Genomic DNA, 6,997 nt, shown 5'->3' on the forward strand with positions numbered 1-6,997 from the left:
CGAAACAGAGGGGCTGAAAATGACACAATTATCTTCGATGAAAGGATGAGGCCAGCTCGTTTATCTAAAAGAACTGTTTTTACTTTCAATGACAGAAAAAACACATCATGGAGTTTTAAGTGAGAGTTCATCTCTGCATTTCATTGGTCAACTTTACGTACTGAATTTCGTGTAAGCAGATTTCCAGTTTCAGGAATACACGCATAGATATCCAACGGAAATATTTCGAGAGTCATGTATTTTTCCTGCTAAAATTCGAAAGCATTTTAGATAATCATGTTTCCAGTAAACAGGGTGCGTATGAGACAAGGAAATGCCTTCAGACGTATCTGCTCTTATTCCAGAAGCTCCCTTTCTATGGCGAAGGCGAGCTAGCCCTTGCTCATTATGGTAAGGGTAGTTCTGTCAGGAAAACAATTTATTACGGCATTATCCTTTTCGATTGCCACTGAAGAACCAAAGTTATTTGGCAATGGTACGAGAACTGTGCTGCAAACAGATCTTCTGAAAGTTTAGAACTCAGGGGGTCCTACGAGGATAAGCACCTAAATGAGATATGCTGCACCCTAAGAGATGAATTGGATGACCGCCTCTGTGGTCTAGTGGTCAGAGTTCCTGGCTACAAACCCAGAGGTCCCGGGTTCTATTCCCGGCGCTACCAAATTTTCTGAGTAGTGGATCTGGAACGGGGTCAACTCAGCCTCGTGAGGATAATTGAGGAACTACTTGAATGGAAAAGTAGCGGCTCCGGTCTAGAAAGCCGAAATTAACAGCTGTGAGGATCCGTTACACTGACCACGCGACACCCTCTATCCGCTAAAGTTGCCACTAACTTCGTCGACAAGCGGCGGTCGCTCCGTCGATACAGTTCGCTTACGAACTATAGACCAAGGAGTTTGACTTTTAAGACATTAATTGATTGGCTATTGCCATATTACAACTTTATCACTGTCAGTGGAGTAGTTCGCTATAAATCTTGACATGTCGCCATGGGGAAACGGGTTATTGTAATTGACAAATGAAAAAGTATCTGAACGACTATACAGATCAAAAGAGAACCAATGGAATGTGCATTCACAAAGATTGCTCTTGCAATAACAAAAAAAATCACATTGAATCTTGTTACCTTGTGCTATGAAAGCAATATTGGGCTTATCAGTAAACTGGGATATAAAATTCCTAGCTGTTTTATATGGAGGGTAAATGGGCTTCTTGTGTATTGGGTACAAATAAAACTGGGTTGTTGTCAAATTTATCTGGAAAGCTTAATGGAGATATAATCCTAATTATAGTTAATCCCAGCCTTCTTTCAGCTGTGTGTGTATGTGTGGGGGGGGCTCTATTTCTAAATTCCATAATACCTGAAAATGTCAGTGATTTTTTTCTTGTATTTACAAAGATTTGCATATTACGCACGTACTGTACACCTGTGAATCTCATGACACAGAAGATAAGAGCAGGCCAACTTTAAACAAACGTAAATTACTGAAATTTGTGCTGAAATTACTTTATTGAATTATATCTGTTTATGCATATTATATTAATAAAAAGAATATCTCAGAACTGCCATGCTAGCATGGATCACTCTTTCAATTCACTGGCTGATTCTTAGGTTCCATTACAGGTAAGAAAAATAGATTTTCTAAATCGTTTCCAGCTGACGTATCCTTTGGTTCGAGAGCGAAACTTTTAAGTACCCGTTCTCAATGGCCCCTTCATTTTATCTGAAGCTACGTGTTTAATAAGAACACAAAACAAAACAAACTTCGTGGCTTTAGTCCGCAAGCGAACTATACCGACCGAGTGACCGCCGCTTGTTGGCGAAGTTAGTGCCAACTTTAGTGGATAGAGGGCGTCGCGTGGTCAGCGCAACGAAACCCCACGGCCGTTAATTTCGTTTTTTTAGACCGGAGCCGTTATTTCCTCACGAGGCTGAGTGGAACCCGTTCCAGACTCACTACTTCTCAGAAAATCTGGTGGAGCCGGGAAACGAACACAACACAACAAAGTGTATATACTTTTCGGTGTTAAAAATACTCTGTTTAATACCTGCACATGTATATTTAACACAAGAATAATGCCGAAAATTTCCGTGGTATTTTGACCTGCTTTCCATAATGTACAAAGTATATTTCCTATACCCCCTTATGAGGCTTAGCATCCCTCAGGGTACATGCCCCCCCCACCCCCACTGCCGCTTAGAAACGGTGATTTAAAGGTTCTGTATGCAAGGTTAATGGAGATGATTGTATGGCCTGCTTCAATGAGCTATCCCAGCCTACCCCTTCAGAGAGAATTGCGTTACGTAGTTTTAAGAAGTTACCACTATGCCATGAAGATGTGTGGGAGAGTGGAGGTATAGCTCCATCGTTTCTACCTCAGTAGTAGTTGGCAGTGAGTGGTTAGCTTCACTCTCCGGCTACTTTATTCCTGTGGAAAGAGCCCCTAGTACCCACTGAACACGAGCCTGTGTGACCTAGAACCGGGCTGGAATGTTATAACTTATAACAATATATTCGATCTCTATCACTGGCTTGTAGACCTACAGAAGATAGGCTATATATAAACCTTAGCAATATACTCCGTACTTTTTTTGGTCGATTTTAATATTCAGTACTTCCAACGAAAAGGCCGAAGAGAGAGATCATTCTATTGGATAAAATATACGACAGGTATTGACATGAAACAATTAACGCAGTGTCGGTACAGGATAACGGAAAAGTGCTCCTTTAACACATCTTTTTCCTTTCTGCGTAAGGTAAAGCAAAGTTGTCTCTGTGCTTAACTAATTAAGCACTACGCCATGAAGACTTATGGGGGAGTCCATGTATAGATCCACATTTTCTTGATCTCGGCACTAGTTGGAGGTGGTCAGCCTCACGCCCCGGCCGCTTTATCCTCGGGGAAATAGCCCCCAGTATCAATTGAATAGAAGGTTGGGTGGACTCCAGAGCTGGCCTGGACGACGTGGAGAACAGAAAATTGTTGCCTATACCGGGACTCGAGCTGCGACCTCTCGGCCGCCCAGCCCACAGCCAGTCGCACGTCTCCCTCTCCTGTGTGCTCACAGAAAAATATGAGAAGTAAAGACAGATCTTCCCGCCATCAATTCCGAAAGATTTACTCAGAATAAATCCGTACACCTGAGAAGCAGCTCTCACTGAAGAGGCTTAGAAGATGTTTTCTGAATATATTTTAGTTGTCCGTTATCCGACAAGAAACATACTCAGGCAGAAGTTGGTTTCCAGCGCGAGTTTAGGCCAGAAGCAAACGCTGCCGCTGTCAAAGCAAATCCATTGAATCAATCAGCTCTCCCAAAGATGACCAATAGCAATATATTTGCTTTACTGTATGACATGTCACGAGATAGTCTGATCCGGGCGCAAAATACCCTGGGCTGCAAGTCGAACTCCGCTGGTAAATATAACAGCCTGAGTCTTGTGTATAATATATATCTGTAAATAAATATGTGGAAGAAGTGCTCACGAGATGCTGTATATAACCTGTATATATTACGATTTGAAATGAATTGAACAGCGAATCAAAAAAAAAAATCCAATAACGAGATTCTGTATTGATGGCCATAAATAAACTCCGTGGCCTGTAATCCGCAAGCGAACTATGCCGACCGAGCTACCGCCGCTTGTCGGTGAAGTTGGTGCCAACTTTAGTGGGTAGAGTGTGTTGCGTGGTCAGCGCAAGGAATCCCCACGATCATTAATCTCGGTTTTCTAGACCGGAGCCGCTATTTCCTTGAAACAGCTCGTAAATTACCCTCACGACGCTGAGTGGACCCCGTTCCAGACCCACTACATCTCAGAAAACCTGGTAGTGTCGGGAATAGATCTCGGTAGCTCTGGATCTGTAGCCAGGAACTCTGACCACTAGACCACAGAAACGGTCCACTGATGGTCATACAGCTTGGATCTTCCTAAGGGTACGTATTTTCTCAATAAATAAGTCACTGTCCCATACTTGATTATTAGTATATAAGAAGAAATGTATTAATTAGTGAGGAAGTCAGTATATAAACCCATTTTATGTAAGTTTCTGCATTCGTCTGTGGTATCTATGTTCCGAAATTTACCAATACACTGCATATTTATACACTGTCACTTGTATGAGGGACTATAGACGGGGTTTGGATTGGTGACTGGATTTAATGACCAATTACAGATCGTAACTACATGTAACTATTGCGTTATCACACATTCACACATTCTACAATTCACAACAGGATATACTAAGTATTCTCAGTTTGTTTTGACTAGCTGTTTCTTGGTAACGGATCCTAACAATGTCCTCTGCTTACATACTTACCGGCTGGCGAATGTGAAATTTGAGAGGCTGTAATGTTGGTAACGCTGATGGGTGACATTTATGAAATGCGCCGTGGAAATGGACAAAGGTGTCATTATATGCGTACCAAGTTTTATGATGATCTGTTGAGGAACTCAAGCAACATTGCGGTTATTACCGAAAAAAATTGAGGTGTAATGTTGGTATTAATCATCGGTGGCGCTTTTATGCATGCCACTGAGATGACTTTGTATGCATTTATTATTCTTACCAAGTTTAATTAAGCCTAGTACAGGCTTTCAAACAATACTAAGGTTTCGCCTCAGTAATTTCAAACCTCTGTAATGTTAGTAGTTACTATAGGATTCTGACGATGGTGTATAACACACTGATATGTTGGGATTTTGGACTTTATCCATCGTCCTGGTTTTTAAGATAACAAATAAAAACACGACGTTTCGGAAACTGGAGGTGTTTTCCTTCACCTGAGGACGGAAACAGATCCAGTTTCCGAAACGTCGTGTTTTTATTTGTTATCTTAAAAACCAGGACGATGGATAAAGTCCAAAATCCCAACATATCACTCTGTAATGTTATTACTGAAGGGAAGACATAACCTCCCATGGCATGATATACATGCCAAGTTTAAGGAGGATTTGTATAGACGTTCAAGCAACTTTAAGGGTCTTCGCCTGCAATATGAAAGCTTGTAATGTCAGTGTTACTGATGGAGGTTCTTATGGCGTCTTTGAAATAGATTCAAGGTGTCAGCAAACACATACCACGACTATCACTTAAAACCTTTAAAATAACATTAAATTTATTACAATTTTAGACGCTGTAAAAATAGGGTTGATAAACAAGGAGATTCATGAAATATGTCGTTGACATGGCTTAATGTGGCTTGATATACATACCAAGTTTCATTAAGACTGGTATAGGCGTTCAAGGAATATTAAAGTTTTGCCTTATAAATTTGAGAGGCTATAATGTTGCTATTACAGATAGGAGGGTTTTATGATATACGGCGTTGAGATGGCTTCATGTGGCATGATATTCTTATAAAGTTTCATAGCAGCAATACTACCAATGCTAAGGTTGTGCCTGAGCAAGTTCAATGGTTGTAATGTTGTTATTACTGATGGAAAATAATTATTAAATGCACAACTGAGATGGGTTCAGGTGGCATGATATACATACCAAGTTTCATGAAGACTGGTATAGGCGTTCAAGCAATATTAAGAGTTGCCTTAGAAATCTGAAAGGCTGTAATATTGGTATTAATGATGGGTAGATTTACGAATTGCGTATTTGCGATGGGCGAGGTTGCAATGATAGACATACAAAGTTTTATAAAGGCTGAGTGAGGTATCCAAAATCTGTTAGGTGGGAAACACAGTTACAAAAACAGCAAGGCGAACTCGTAAACTTACATTTATTTCTTCAAAACAAAGCAAGTGGGTTCGAAACCTTTAACCATGCGAAAAGTAATGGCGCGTTTCAAACATTTCACAATGTATGTTTTAAACGCCCATTCATACTCGCATTTTATTCATTTTGTGTAGTGCGTCTTTATTGCTTGTGTATTCTGTGTGCTGTGTTGTTTTATTGTGGCATGTTATTTTGTGTGTTGTGTTGTTTTATTGTGGCATGTTATTTTGTGTGTTGTGTCTTCTATTGCTTGTGTATTCTGTGTGCTGTGTTGTTTTATTGTGGCATGTTATTTTGTGTGTTGTGTTGTTTTATTGTGGCATGTTATTTTGTGTATTGTGTCTTTTATTGCTTGTGTATTCTGTGTGCTGTGTTGTTTTATTGTGGCATGTTATTTTGTGTGTTGTGTTGTTTTATTGTGGAATGTTGTTTTGTGTTCTTTTTTGTGGCATGTTATTTTGTGTGTTGTCTTTTATTGCTTGTGTATTCTGTGTGCTGTGTTGTTTTATTGTCTGTTGTGTGTTACTTGTGTTGTGTCTTACTGTAGTATCACTGCCACCGGGAAAAAACCAATTTGCAGTTTAAATAAAATATATTTACACACAGGATTCTAGTAACGCATGGACGGAGACAAAACCTTTCGTTACTGATATTCAAATTAGTACTTCAATTTATTTCTACATACCTAATTAAGTATTTGTACAACTCAGTGAAATACGAGCATGTATGTATAAAAATACAACGATCCAACTTGGTTCAGAAGTTTACTCTTTCAGAGAAAGCAAACCCCCTAAATGCCTAAGAACTCACCTGCATGGTCAGACCCAATAGTATTGGATTTATGTGCCAATATGTGGTATTGGCAGGTCTGGGAAGGCGGACGTAGGGAACAAGGAGAGAAAGAATATACTAAAGAGGCGAATCAAGTCATTTCCTCTGTTCAAGTTAAGTTACATGACACATGAATGACAGGAACTTAGTCCCTTGCAACGTCCGAGGTCAGAACTACGAGTATATTCGGTACTTTCATGAAGCTAACGACACGCATATGAAAATGCAGGCCCTCACATTCAACACCTGACAGCTCTAATTAAGGCAGATAATTCTAAAAGTGAATATACCTGCTCTTCATCCACTTGGCATATTCAATTTTACAGCTAACTAATTCGATTTTTTAACCGAAGGGATCAGTTTCTGCCAAGGAAAAGCCGTGTATTTCTTCACACAGGACAACAATTTCGTTTCTTCTTTCTAAGGCGTGTATTTC

This window comes from Cryptotermes secundus, unplaced genomic scaffold, assembly GCF_002891405.2.
Source record: "Cryptotermes secundus unplaced genomic scaffold, Csec_1.0 scaffold980, whole genome shotgun sequence".
In the NCBI taxonomy this organism is placed as follows: Eukaryota; Metazoa; Arthropoda; class Insecta; order Blattodea; family Kalotermitidae; genus Cryptotermes; species Cryptotermes secundus.